Source organism: Crotalus tigris, unplaced genomic scaffold, assembly GCF_016545835.1.
Source record: "Crotalus tigris isolate CLP2741 ecotype Arizona unplaced genomic scaffold, ASM1654583v1 scf7180000024339.11422700, whole genome shotgun sequence".
Lineage (NCBI taxonomy): Eukaryota > Metazoa > Chordata > Lepidosauria > Squamata > Viperidae > Crotalus > Crotalus tigris.
The window spans coordinates 1,914,220-1,929,169 of record NW_024100509.1 but is presented as its reverse complement, the minus strand read 5'-3'; the positions used below and the strand labels follow the sequence as shown (position 1 = coordinate 1,929,169).

Below are 14,950 nucleotides of genomic sequence, written 5' to 3'. Positions count from 1 at the left end.
ATCAGCAGAATACTGAATTGAGCAGAGTTTTCTCAAGACCACTGTCACACAATGGAACAGGAAGATGAAAGGGGCTAATGGACACTATTGTTCTGGAGTGCCATTTCTGGCCACAGGAGCCCAGAGTGTTTCCTATTTTTGAGAAGTGAAGCAAACTGATAGATGATTAGAGTGCAGGTGGCATAAATCATGCAGTAAATACAACTGAGCAGAAGTGGGAGTGCATAATCATATCTGCCACATGGCAGTGGAAGTACTTAAGAGGGCTGACTTCTATAGTATTACTGCATGCTCAGTGAACTGCCTAGTAGTGCTTTCTTTGGTAGAGGATAGCTAATCAAGATTAGGTTAATCCAAAAGGAATCTCAGCTGTCCACTTAATTAAAAATGCAATAGACAGAATGCTTACATCTACACCAAATCATTTGATGTAGTTCATACAGAACATGGAGACACTATTAGGTTTTACTATGGAACAGTTTGTTACTGCAGCCCAAGGAATTGGACAAGATGCTGGGGTTGGTGGTCAGAATTATTACCTGATCCTTTGACCAGCTTTCCCAAAGCTGGGTGTCATTCAGATGTGCGCCTGTAGACTTCAACTCCCATAATTTTCAGTAAATGCCCATTCTGGCAAGGAAATTCTGGAAGTTGAAATCTACATGTCTGGAGGGCTCTAGGTTAGGGGGCAGCTATTTCAACTTTTATTAATAAAGGGTGGTAAAATGAGAGGATTTAACTGTATGGATCTGGATCGATTAGGCGTTGGCTGGTCAGTGATGTCTTTAGAAGAAGCCAATTTGTAGTTCTATTTCTATGTGCTAGAGGGAAAGTATTATCTACAAATAAAAAAAACAGACAGACATAAATATAATAATGCTCCAGAATGATATTCATCTATCATTGCTACTGTTATTTCACTAATATTGACCTACATCTAATGAATTAATAATTTCAGAAAGTAACTCATCATCTCCAGAGAATTAAATGAAATGGAAAACCAGAAGTGAATTTTCTCCAAGATGAAACCACACACTTCCCTCCAGCTGAAAATCTACTACAAAGCCTGTGAGGGGTTCAACTCTGGATAATGTTAAAATGGTACAAACATAACCCTCCATGATAGTAAATATACTTGCAGAACTATGAATGAATACCCACTAGAGTTTGGAGAAATTAGTGAGGGAACATACACCTACATAATTTGTTTGTAATTTTTAAAACATAGATTTATAGATATAACATATTCAATAGTCTATTTTTATAACATGATGCAACTTTACCAATGCTTGCATATCTTTCTCATTTTTCTACTGTCTAGTCAGTTAAGCATAAACAAGATTAATATTTCTCTTTTTCTTTTGGAAAGAGACTATCAAGATATAAAAGGAAAAAATGTATATAAATTTGAACTTTAAAAATATTCAGTATGGATCAGAACAACTCTCTGACAGTAATCATATATTTCAGTTTTCATTCATGCATTCATGCCTCTCTTTCTCAGTAATGACAATTTATTGTACTCAATGTCAAACTATCATAAAGACATAAATAAGAATTTATAAGAATTTACATTGGTGGATTCATGCTAGAATGACTCCAGTAAGATTGCTTTTTCAGTAGAGCGGGCAGCAAAATATGACTATAAGAATTTTTTTAAAAATGTACAAACAGGTTCTGTTTAACAGTTGAAAAAATGTATATGCCTTTTACAGTGCTCAGGAACATTTAAGAATTTGTTAATTAAACTGCTTGTGGAACAGATGGAATGGTTATTTGGGATCTAATTATGTTAAGTTGTCCAGAGTTTGCAGATTTTAACAAGCTCAATAAAATGAATGATTACATATCAATCACAATTAGAGATACCAATAAGATAGACTGAATAATAATGGTAACATGTCAAGCATGGAAACACAAAGAACAACAGGCACTGGAAACTCTAATTAGGAATTAAACAACCCATCTTTACCCCTGGGAAAAAAGACTTGAGGATATTTGCACAATTTCTTTCACTTCATGTACATGGATCAATTCTAGCATTTTCCCTCTCCCATTATTTTTCTAAAGCCTGAAACTAGCTGTAGAAATAAACAGACTTTCACATTTTTAATCAGCATTAAACATACTGAATATGCTGCTAGTAATGGCATTTCCATTTGACTTCGTAAAAGATTACGTTTCAGTCATAGGTCTAAAAAGTCCAGAGTCAGTCAATTATCACTTTTACTCTTGTGTATTCTGGTATATGTATAGATACTCTCTGCTCAGACTTATCTGCTTTAATAAAAGCTTTTGATATCTAGAAATAATATGAATAAGAAAATATGACTAATGGTAACCTGAAGACAGGTAGGCCCAGTTATTTTCTATTTAAAAATATAATTTTTATATGGAATAAAATTTAATGTATTCAATTTAGGTGACATCTGACTTAAGACAAGTCTGGGTAGCTCACCACATAACAAAAATAAAGATGCAATGTGAATTATCAATGACAAAAGAAATAAATATAAATAAAACACATTAGCAACAAAATGGTGACTGGCAATTACACACAAAATGCACTCCACAAGGAGTGTACTGCAACTTAGTGCTAGGAAAACAGCCAGGTCTTCTGGAACACCATCAGGGTGGAATCTAAACAAATTTCCAATATAGTTTCCAATTTTATTGTTAGAGTTCATAATCAAACATTAAAAATAACTTTACAGCGATAGTTTCAAAAATTTTTATAGTACTATAGTACATGCTGTTTGCGAAGGGTTAATATGGTTTTTAAAAATCATTCTACAAGCCACAGCCTTGAATATCTCATGTCAGAACAGTCTTTGCATTTCTTTTTTCCAGCCATTAAGCAACATAGCTTTAGAGTAGAGGTTGGTTTGCTACGTTACATGAATGAGACATACATTTTCTTAATAGCACATTATGTTGGGCCTTATGATTGGAGTTCAACATTGCATTAACTGATTTCCACTAACACTGATTGTTGTCTTTCTTTTCTTCCACCCTGCGCATTCTCAAAACTGACAGTGCAAGAGAATTGGGGGGGGGGGTCAAGGATGTAAGGGGGCACCGCCCCCTCCTGTTCTGTCAATTTAAACCTTTCCCATTACTGGAAACATAGTATTAGTTTTTACCTTTAATGTTTAAACATCACAATAAAATTACATTAAATATTATTTTTATTTTTTAAAATCTTTTTCCCCTCTAAACTGTGTCTATTCTATGTTTTGTCTCAGGAATTAACATGCATATCCCCAGATTAAAAAAAAAAGCTGCCTGACCACTTCAAATTGCTAAAATGCAGGCAGTGTCGCTTGTCCTTCCTAAGATATGTACATAGCCCAAGACTTTGAGGAGCCTTTGCCCTCCCTCTTACTTTGCCAATTCTTTTGTAGCAAGCCCTTAGAAACTCTTTCTCTCTATGTTTAGGGCTAGTTATATGAAAAGAAAATTAAAACATGCAAGGCATATTTCAAATATATGGTTAAACTTTGCATTTTGAATTAATTTGCTTATATGTAGTCCTCAGTTAACAACCACTCATTCAGCAACATAAGTGCCACTCATTAAGTGCTGAAGGCGCTTAATGAGGGGTACTTATGAGCATCAGTCCCGAGAGTTCTAGTTGTCCCAGCAGCCCTAGTCACACGATTGCGGTCTGGGAGTTTGGCCAACAGATTCACTTAACAACAGTTGCAGCATTGCATAGCCAAAGATTTGCCATTTGTGACTTTCCATGCCAGCTTCCCACAATCAAAGTCAATGGAGAAGATGGCAGGGAAGATTGTGAGTGCTCTGGTCACACTCCTGCAGCCTTTTCTCCTGAGCAGCTCAGCAGCCCAGATACAGCGTACAAGACTGGCGCATGTACCACAGCACCTTTCTACCTGCACACCCTCCCCTCACTTGGCCACAGCCACCCCTGGCTCCATTGCATTTAGCTGTCACTGGGCTGCTTGCGGGCTCCTGGGACTTGCAACTTTCTACCAACTTCCCTACTGACCTTGCTTGTTGGAAGCTGCAAGGAGGTCCTCACTTAATGACAAGGACTGCTATCACTACGTGATCTGACGAGATTTAGTGCTTTATGACCTGATTGCTTAACAAAAGAAATTCTGGTCTCAATTACCATTGTTAAGCAAGGACTATCTGTATTGTTTATGTGGTATATTTCAGTTGCTCCAGTTAATGATAAAATGGCTTATTTTCTTTAATTTTAAGAATAGGTATTGAGCAATGATGGCAAAGTATGATAAATGGGATAGGCTTAAGATTTTCATGGTTTTCTTCTACACCATTTGGAAGCACTTGATTGATTGCAAGGAGTTAGTATTTTCTAAATGTATTGTCTATTTACTAATCTGCACTAAAACAATGTTATTCCAGAACTGGTTATTTTTGAATGCTGCTTTTAGCATGTCACATAAGACCGAACAGCCCAGCGATGACTTAAAAGGCTGGCCACGCATCATATATAACTGAAACAAGAACCTAACATTCTGGTTTTGGAACTATTAATAATAGATAATAAGCGCCTATTTAAGTTGCCATTGTCTTTGATATGTAAAAGTCAGCTTGGAAATTGTCATACATTGTCATACATTCTGTGCTATGGTTTACTGGTAAAGATCTGAATATCTTAAATGCATCTTAAATGCAATCATCTTCAAACTGATGCAGAATTTTTATTTCATATTTGATACCGATTATGCTTTTGTGTACTTCCCATTGTTCAGATGCAATTTTCAATGGTAGAATACTTGTACTACAGACATAAAAACAAGAATTTTAGTATAAATTCACATATTGATCTGAAGGCTGTTTTAGCCAACACTGATTTTTCAAATCCAAATTAGTTCTTCATTACTTTGTAGCAGAAGTTTGCAAAGTCTCTTCCTATTAATCAAAACAGAATCATTTTAGATAAGCATAAGGCTGAATATACAAGAATTCAACTAATTACCCCAGTCTAACTATATTGTTTAAAACCTGACTTTTAACAAATGTATTTTCATTTTTAATATATTATTCCATTCAATGAAATTTATGGTGAAATAATTCTCTTACATTTTAATCTACATTTTGTCTAAGAAGTTATTCTTTAGATTTCCAAAGATCTGTGACTGAAGCAAAAGATTTTCTCCCCGAGGGGCTAAAAGTGTGGGTGTGGAAGAGGGCTTTTGTTTGAAAAATTAGCAATGCTATGAGTCATTGTGCATTAGAGCTAGAATAGTTTTGCATCTTGTATGAACCCAGACACCATATGTCATGCGAGGACCTATTACTTTATTCGGTGCTGTTGCTGACAGGCAGACACGTGGATATCCCCAATGGAAAGACTGTCGCTTCTCTGTAGTCAGTACAGGAACCCAGTGATCTGAACACATCAGACATTGTAACTAGCAGCAGGAACAGCTGGTAAGCTAGGAAGAAGCAATGGCACTACCGAACTAGAATGTTAATGAGAATGTATGAGCTAAACCACAGTGCTAGTCTCAAAGGGGGAAAAGTCAAATTCATTTTATGTTACTCCTTCATGTAACATATCATTTGGATTTCTGTCTTTTTGAAAACATACTATTTCACTCTGACTAAAGCATTAGTTCAAATAGTTATGAAACAGGTAATTATTAATGAAGATTCTCAGGATTTCAAGGCATCTTTAGATTTACATGGTTGCATTTTCCCCCTAAAAATAGGAAGGTACTTTTTGAACTGAAGAACATATTTTACTTGTTTTCAACATCACAGACCCAACACCATTTTAGCTTAGCTTAAGTAAATATTCCTACAAATAGGAATGCAATTCAAAATACTTTTATGTACTTGGCTATATATAATTAATATAATTAACCATTGGGATCAGCAAGATAAATCCATGACTATTACTAACTTTATAAAAACCAAAGGAAAACTACTTCATTTATATATGTTTCTGTGCATGTGTGTATATGTGACTGTGAGCTATCTGCTTTTTTAAAATGAGTCCACCAGTGTTTTCTCAATAATTTGAGGTGAAAGAACTTTGAACTGCAGTTTCCAATAGAAAAACCAGTGGCTCAGAGACAGAAAAAATATTAATTTAAAGACACAATACAAGAATAGTACATTTCAAGCCAGAGACATTGTATATGACAAGCAACTGCCCCTGCATTCTATATGGCATTGCCATTGAGGAAGAGAACTTAAAGCAGACCTCCTTGAGTAAACACTGGGAAAATGAGGCGGGGGAGGATTCTTGTCCCCAAACAGTAGCTGAAAGTGAAGGGGTCAACAAAGAAAAGAACACCAGCCAAAATAGGCAGCAATGTTTTAGGCAGGCTGGAAGGTGTTACATTCATTTGGAGCAGGAAAACATGGGTGGAGGCCATACTTTGTGGAGGGGGCCTGGAAGTGAATAGAAAATGACAGAACCCATTCCTGTCCTCAAGAGTGTTGGGCAGGGCATGATGGAACAACTTGGCAGTGTAGATATGCTATGCTGTAGGAACCCAATATTTACTCCATTTTGTCTGTTAGTCTTTTAAGGGAGAAAGAGTAGTTGAAAAAAACAAGCCTCACTATTACATAACTGACTGCTATGGCCTGGCAGGAATGCATCTCCCAACCTTGACTGACGGCAGCAGCCAAGCTCTAACTAATGGTGCCTGACTGATTAATGGGGAAGGGGGGGGGTTGTAATATCATGAAGCCTTGCCAGTATTCCCCTGGTGCAAAGACTCATTGGGTACCAGGCACTTCCCTCATAATCCTCTCTATTATGAGCATCCATGCCCTGCTGCCTTTGCTGCTCTTCCATCTGTACGCAAACAGAAGTAGTAGCAAAAAAATGGGCATTTGAGGAGTGAGGTTGAGATTTTCCATCTGCTGAAGCTCTGCCCTCAACATGCCCCTGGAAGTGGCAAAAAGGCCTGTTTAACAAACTTTCAGTAATTCAAGATGCATTGCCCCATTCTAAATTAGCTTGTTCTGACTTTAATCATTATATAAACAAACCTAATTTGTTTCACGCTGAAGTATTGACTTTATCCCGTTCATTATATAATTCCTGATTGGATACAATTATCAACATTATTTCTAATGATTATAAAACATCAAAATGGCACTGAAGCAGCAGAAAGAAAATAACAATTTAAAAACATGAACAATTGCTCAACTTATTTTTCTTTTCTGAAAAGATTTGTGCTTGGAAATGAAGATCCACATACAGCCACAATAAAAAAATGCCTTAATATCAGGGGAAGACAGTGTCACTTATTGAGGAGAGTTCTACTATTGGTCTAGGTTTTCTTTTCCTGGGTCTAAACCAGTGGTCCCCAACCTTTCTGGCTTGGTGGCCTGGGGCGGGCAGAAGAGGTGATGGTTCTGTGAGAGTGGTAGGTGCTTGCACAAATGAAACTGTGTGCCTGAGTGCACATGTCCACTGCTTGCACAAGTGGAGCTGTGCACATGCACTTGCCCGCCACTTGCACGGCCCAGTTCTGGTGCCTAACAGCAAAACTGGATAACTGATGTACTGTTGTTGCAAAATTTCACAGAATATCTGGATGCGCCAATGTTCTACATGCAATGGAGTGGGCATGGATTTCATGAACTTGGGCAGTGAAGTCTGCAATAACTTCCAATTCTGGCTCCAGCTGTTACACTCTATAGTCCTGTCTTAGAATCTTATTAGCATAGTTTAAAAATTACTTTGAAAATATTACAGAAGAGTATTCTCATGGAAGTTTGACAACTTAGCAGAAGCTCTTCAGATTGCTCATGGCAATAGATTTCTAAAGCAACTGAAACTGAGAAGCAAATTATAGATAATTCTAATCATGTGGCTGATTCCCTTGAGTGCAGCATTTTCTTTTTGCCAATAATGAAAGCAACCTCACTATCTGGAGCACCACATTTTTCTACCTTTCAAGAAGAAAATAATTTTTTTCCCTCTGTCATTCTCCTTTGAGCACATTAACAGTTTGTACCTTTTAGTCATCCAGAGAAAGAATCTAGGCAATTAATTCAGCCACAGCAGCACTGAGCTGGGTTAGATAGCTGAGATTAATTGATGGAGATTGCATGGAAATGAACGGGAAGAATATCTGAGATGAGATATATGTAAGCAAAAGAGGGAAAGAGAATATAAACAGGAGTGGAAGTGGTAGAGATGCTGACAAGACTTGTAAGAGTAAGAGAATGAGAGTTGGATGAGGATGAAAAATCAGAAGACTGATACCAGACACGAAGTCACAACATGCAAAATGATGAGGACTAACAGGAGAACTGGGAAGAAAACAAGGTTAAAGTATTCCTGCCAACTACCAGAGGGAAGAATGATTGATGAGAATAAACACTGGGAAGGGTGATGGTGATTTTGGCTGCCCTTTCATTTCTCTGCTCAGGTTGAAGAGGTGCCACCATTTTCTCTCTATTATCAAGGTTGACAGCCATCTTTCTGAGGTCAGTAAAATGAGGACTGAGATTGTTGGGGGCAATATGCTGACTGTAAACCGCTTAAGAGTGTGCTATAAAGCACTAAGTAGTAGTACATAAGTCTAAGTGCCATTGCTACCATTTGGAGGAAAACTGTTGCAGGATGAAAGTAGAATGAGAGTCTCAGCTAGTATGAGTGAGGCCATGAGAGTCAACATGGATCATTCATGTCTGTTTGGAGCCCTGAACTCCTGTCGCAGGTTCCATGTGTGGGCTTTGACATCACAGGACCTGGCTAAACCACATAAGAAGTATGTACCAGTTTGGAGGATAGTGTTACTGTGTGATGAAGGCAAGGAGACCTACTTGTGGAAAATGGGAGAGAGTAGCCTGGGCTCATTTGTACTTCAGTGAGGAAGGAACAATTGGGGGGGGGGGAGAAACAGGAATAAGGAAAAGTAATTGGGATGATGGCTGAGGATGAGAAGACAGACATAGAGAAAGATGAAAGCATGGTTATGGCAGACACTGTGTCTGAGTCTCTAGAGGTGGTACAGATGAGGAAAGGTTGTGATAGGAATGATTATAGGCTATAAGATCTGGTTGGAACTGCCAAACCTGGAACAGGACTGTCAGTGATAGGACATTCATTCATTTATTTATTGCTTTTATTATTCTTTTAATAAATAATTCAAGGTGGCAAAAATATATAATACTCCTTCCTACTTCTATTTTCCCCACAAAACCCCTATGAGATATGGTATACTGTTTAAGAGAAACCTATTGTTACTACCTGATGTAGTAACAAGTCAAGAAAGATAATGAAGTGAGAAGTTGGGCAAGCCATTCCAGAGAAAGGAACTTGACTATTTGATTCCTATCTCTCTTCTTGGCCAATTATCTCAACGCAACAGCAGCACTGGCATCAAATTACTGCTGTTAAAAATACTAGATTGATATGAAATAAGATCAAGTATGTCCACAACTTGGCCATTACTCAGTGAGCAGACCTGATTATCCTTACTGGAAAGGGGTAGCATATGTCCTCTTTCAAATTCTAATGGGCAATGCACAACCAGGATCCCAGAATGATTCTGCATCGGCCATAAAGCCAGGGTAGGCAAAGTTAAGTATTACTGCCCGAGATGATTTTGCAGTGAGCAGGGATTATGCCCTATGGATGACAGAATGTAAATGCCTGTGATATTGGGCCACAGGCACTATAATTGCTCTGTAATTGAGTACTCTTATTCTCCTAGACCTCCTCTTGGGAGTAGTGGTGGAGTATTCTTTATACTCTGGGGGAAGAGATTCTGCAAAAATCTCTTCTCCCAGAGTATAAAGATAGGAAAAAAAAATATAGATAGTATATGTATACAGTGAGAGTTATTCTAACAAAATATAAACTTTAATATATCCAACAAGACTTAAAAAATTCTACCTGCTCTTTGAATAAGAAGAAAAGAAAGTACCTATCCCTGACCTATTCGTTTTTGAAATTTCTCATTTTTTTAAAAAAATTAAATTAAAGTAAATTAAATTTAGAACTTTGAAATATATACGGAAACAAAATCGTGTGGGGCAACCACATGGTATCATAATTTCAGAATTAAGAACATGTAACTAAGGAGAAAAAGCTAAATAAATTCTGCAAGATTTGTAATTCGGCTGCATGAGACTCCAAAGTCCAAAATAGAACAGAACTTAACATAAGAGCAATTAACATATATAATAATTAACTGTCTTCATATCTCTGAGAGATATTAATTCCTTTATAGTAGCTATGAAATATATTAATTCTTTGCAAACCTACATCACTCACAAATAATAACCCAATATTAATGCTGCTCTGAAAGCTTCCCATGTTATTTATAGGTTGGAAAGGATTACAGCTATTGATTGCTGCCTAGAGAATGCTCTTTCTGTGAGAAGCCAGGCACATGGAAGTGACAGTCAGCTGAGCTATTGACCTACTCCAACAAAGAAACAGCACTCCAAGAGAAGGACAGTACTTTTTCACACCATTTATTAAACCTTCAATAATACTTATCAAGACACTACAGAGATTGGTATGATAGGACTGAGCAATCTTAAGCCTAGTAGCTTATAAGTACCATTCAGAGTTTTGGGCTGACAAGTTATAGTTCTTTCCCTTTGGTGAGATAAAGGCAATAATTTTGAAAGAAAGAAAAAAAAAGAGAGGCCATTTCAATTTGCTGCATGGGAAAGGTAAATGCAAAATTTTACAACTTTCAAAAGAATGATCAAGTTTTTACTGATTCACTATGTTAATGTATTTTTGCCATATAATTTATATTTCAGAATTTCAATCAATTCATTCCTTGAAGCACAAAAGTCTACATCAGGGGTTCTCAACCTTGGCAACTTTAAGACTTGTGGACTTCAATTCCCAGAATTCCTCAGCCAGCTTTGCTGGCTGAGGAATTCTGGGAGTTGAAGTCCACAAGTCTTAAAGTTGCCAAGATTGAGAACCCCTGCTCTACATGGACCATCTATTAAAAAGGTTGAGAACCACTGATCTAGTAGGTTAGAAGGTTATAACTATAATTTGGCAAGATTCTCTCCATTAAGTGCAATCAAATAAAGGGTTAAACTCCTCTGCCTAAAAACAACGGATCTCACTGTGTAGAGCTTGGTTCTGACAGTATTCCATTCTTCCTTTTTTCCTTCATCCGTTGAACCTTGGAAGGCCTCACATTATCAAGTCCCTGTTGAGAACTTACTTCCCCTCTTCTTTGTGTGTTGAATTACTTACTCAGGGTCTTTTACAGTTTTGCCTACTTCAGAAAGGTCATTTCATTCTCAATCTTTTTATTATTTTGGAAAGTTTTTCTTTTTAAGTAAAATTACAGTACCTGGGTGAAAAAAATTGCTTACATTTTGCAGAGTAGTATTAGCAAAAAAAAATCTAAGATTAGGAACATCAATATGAACTGCAGTAAGTTTTGGTTTTTTGTTGTGGCAAAGGGATCCATATTACAAATATTTTTGTGAGCCTTTGAAATGCTTAGGATCCATTTAATATTCAATTCCTAAATGACTCTCTTCCCCAATTCTCCATGTTATAGTTTCCTTGCTGGTGTTCTGCTTTGATGGACCAATGATAACTTTTTGTCTATTCATGTTTCCTTGTCCAAGAAATTGGATTTTATTTTCTCCTGATGATTGACAGAAGGCTTCAAGAAATACTATATGTCTGAAGGAAGACAACTCAGAATTGACTTTAATGGAACTTTAAAACAAATTCACCTATTTACAGCCAGACATACTGCATCCCTTGTTTTGAAGGTGCAGACCTTCAAAAGACCTAGAGATAAGATGAAGTGTCACAAAACTGCAGAAGAGTAAACATATTGCCAATATTCCAAAAAAGAGAAAAGGAAAAACATAAGAAATTATGGACCAGTTTTAAAAGAGATTACAAAGAACATGTCTATAGGCAGTTAGAAAAGACTGCAACCATTACAGGAGCCAGCATGAATCTGTCAAGAAGCTATGCCAGAGCAATGGTATCTGTGTTTATTATAGAATAAATACTTAAGATGGACTAAGAGAAAGTTATAGATATAAAATACCTGGATCTCAATAAAATTATTATGTTTTTTCTAGTATCCTTGTGGACAACACAGATAAAAGTAGGCTAGCTAGAGGATAGTGTGATCCACTGGATTTTCAACTGCTTGAATAATCACGCTCATATTATAAATGGCTCTACATTGATGAGGATGAAGTACTGGTTGGGCTCCCCAGTTCTCTGTCCTTAGCCCTGTGCTATTTAACATTTTTCCCAGCAAAGTGACATGGCTATATATGAATGTATATGTTGAGATAACTGGGAATACTGAAATGGCTTTGCACATAAGGAGTCAGGTGGAACTGTTGAAGCTGTCTGCATGAATCCAGAAAAACATGTAGCTACTTTAACAGTTTGAAAAGTTATTCATAGCATGGAAGAGTACTATGCAATGCAGCAGCTAAAAAGATCAATGCGATTTTGTGCTTTATTAACAGAAGCAGAACATCCAGCTCATGGGAGATAACAGCCGAACTGTACTCAGTTACAACACATTTGTATCTAGTTCTAACTACCAGACTGAAAGTGACACAGGAAAGCTAGAGAAGGTTCAGAAGAGAGCTACCAGGATAAATAAGGGACATAGAAACCAATCCCTTTGAGAAGTGATTAAAAGAACTTAGTCTGCAGAACCTGCATATTAGAAGATTGAGGCAAAATACAATAGCAATCTACAAATATCTAAACTGTTTTCATGTACAAAAGGAGGCTGGTTTCTTGTTGAAACTGAAGATATACAAAGCTCCAAGAGTCTGAAATTAAAAAGTTTAAAATTAAATTAAAAATTAAAAGGACAAGATTAAAGCTGAATATTAGGAGGAATTCTCTGATAATAGAAACTGCTTTTTTTAGACCAGCAATAGAGTCGTTCTCAGTGGACGTTTTCAAGTGGGATGGATGACTACTAGAGATGGTTTAATAAATTTCTTAACTAAAGATGACTAGCTGACTTTCAAAGTTCCTTCCAATTCATTTCTATGATTTGATCTTGGCAGATTATCCTAATACATATAATAGTTTCTATAGCTAACCCAATGGCTCAAAATTTTAGCCATTTTCTGGAATTCATGTACTGTATGTGCCAGTGTAGAGAATCAGAGATCATCTTGGAGAAACTAATCAAGGCTGTTAGAAAAAAATAATTTAAATTCAGGAGGAGAAGAAAATAATAGAAACTCAAACCAGCTTTCCCTTAAATTTTTTGAGTATAAGAAAGGTGGGAGTTATGTTTTCAAGATTTCTTTTCATCCAGACCAGGCATGTCAAACTGCAGGCGCATGGGCCGGATGCGTCATGCCGAAACCGTGCCCACCCCATTGCCGGCAATGGGAAAAAAGTCGTAACACGTTGCGTGATGTCATGAGTTTGACATGCTTGATCTAGATTGTGATGTTTCTCTGTGTCATATGGGTGTGTGTATGTGTATATATGCATAATGGTATTTTTTTTTGACAGCTGAATGCAATGCAATTTCATTTTAATGTATGCTGATTAGTGTACATTTAAAGTGACAATAAAGATTCTATTCTATTCTATTCTATTCTATTCTATTCTATTCTATTCTATTCTATTCTATTCTATTCTATTCTATTCTATTCTTGTATTGATAAAGTAAAGTTCCAGTCATTCTTATGGTGTCTTGTTTTCTGACCCGACCATCTTTAAGAGTTTATAGCCAAAGGTCTGCATCAAATTGTTTCAGATGAAAGTTCATTATTTAAAGGATTTTGGCATCCAGCTGTAATCATCCAGTTGTGGTCTACAATGAACAAATGTAAATCATCACTCCAGCATGATTATAACTGGATTTGAAGAGGGCAATGATCTGCTATTTTTCCTGATAGGGAAATAGACATTAAGTCATCAAGATGATGGCTCTTCGCAAAACAAGGTATCGGGTTCTATAGACACAAAATATGTTCACTGAATTGGAGGAAATTAGTTTAAGAATCTTGTCCTAGTTGTCCTGTTTGAGCAAAACTCTAAACCAAAAAGCATCCAGAATTATTTCCAAGGGATCCACTTGTTGTTTCAATGTTTATACAATGAACTGGATATTATCATGGTTATTCAGAAAAAGTTTTGATCAGTATATTAATCAAATATGGATTATGAAAATTCCCTGCAATAATAGGTAAGCCCCCAAACGGTACCTAATGACCTGATATCAAGCCAAACTATGTGCCCATATATTGCTTCTTTACTGATGAGAGTTTCATAGTCTGAAAAAACTGAAGGCTTTTGTTTCCTGAGTTTCTTGGATACCAAATGAATCCCAAAGCATCACATATACCTAATGTTCCTTATCTTCCACTTGGGTTATTTGATTCAAATAAAAATATGGAAAAGTTCTATTTAATGGGATCAAAACAAGCATTTGAAAGAACCTTAGCCACTATCACTCTAAGCTGTGCCCCGTTAGGCTTCACATCAAAACCATTCTCCTCTTCCTAGGACCCAAACTTTTCCAACTCTCTGCACCAATGAATGTGTCATCATCCCTGAAGTGAAAGACTGAGCAGGTGTTGTCCAATCTCCTGCACACATTTTTTGCCCTTCTGGTGAAGGAGGGAAGACAAATGAAATGATATGAGGCATTTGGCTTGCTACCTGGTTTTCAGAGGCCCATGCCAGATTCTGAATCACTATCAGTTATTAGGGGATGAAAACAGGAATATATTAACTGAAAAACTCTCAGTGATGTTAAGAGCCTTTTGACTATTAACCAGAGACTATATATATGTCAAACATACAAACAATAAAAAGTGAAACTTATACTATTACATTGTCATCTAATGTGATTCATATACAAATTTGTATTGAGAATTTTGCCAGTTTTTTTTCCCTTCCACATATCACATACATATTTTTCTTCAATATCCACTTACCAGTTTTGAGGAAATCTTGTAATCTTGAATGCAGCTATGT

General features: G+C 36.6%; 1 protein-coding gene across 4 annotated transcripts in view; it reads right to left on the bottom strand.

Annotated features, from left to right (window-relative positions):
• The window catches only part of RALGAPA2 (Ral GTPase activating protein catalytic subunit alpha 2), a 171,550-nt gene that overhangs the window by 37,574 nt on the left and 119,026 nt on the right, over nt 1-14,950 (bottom strand). The window lies entirely within an intron of this gene.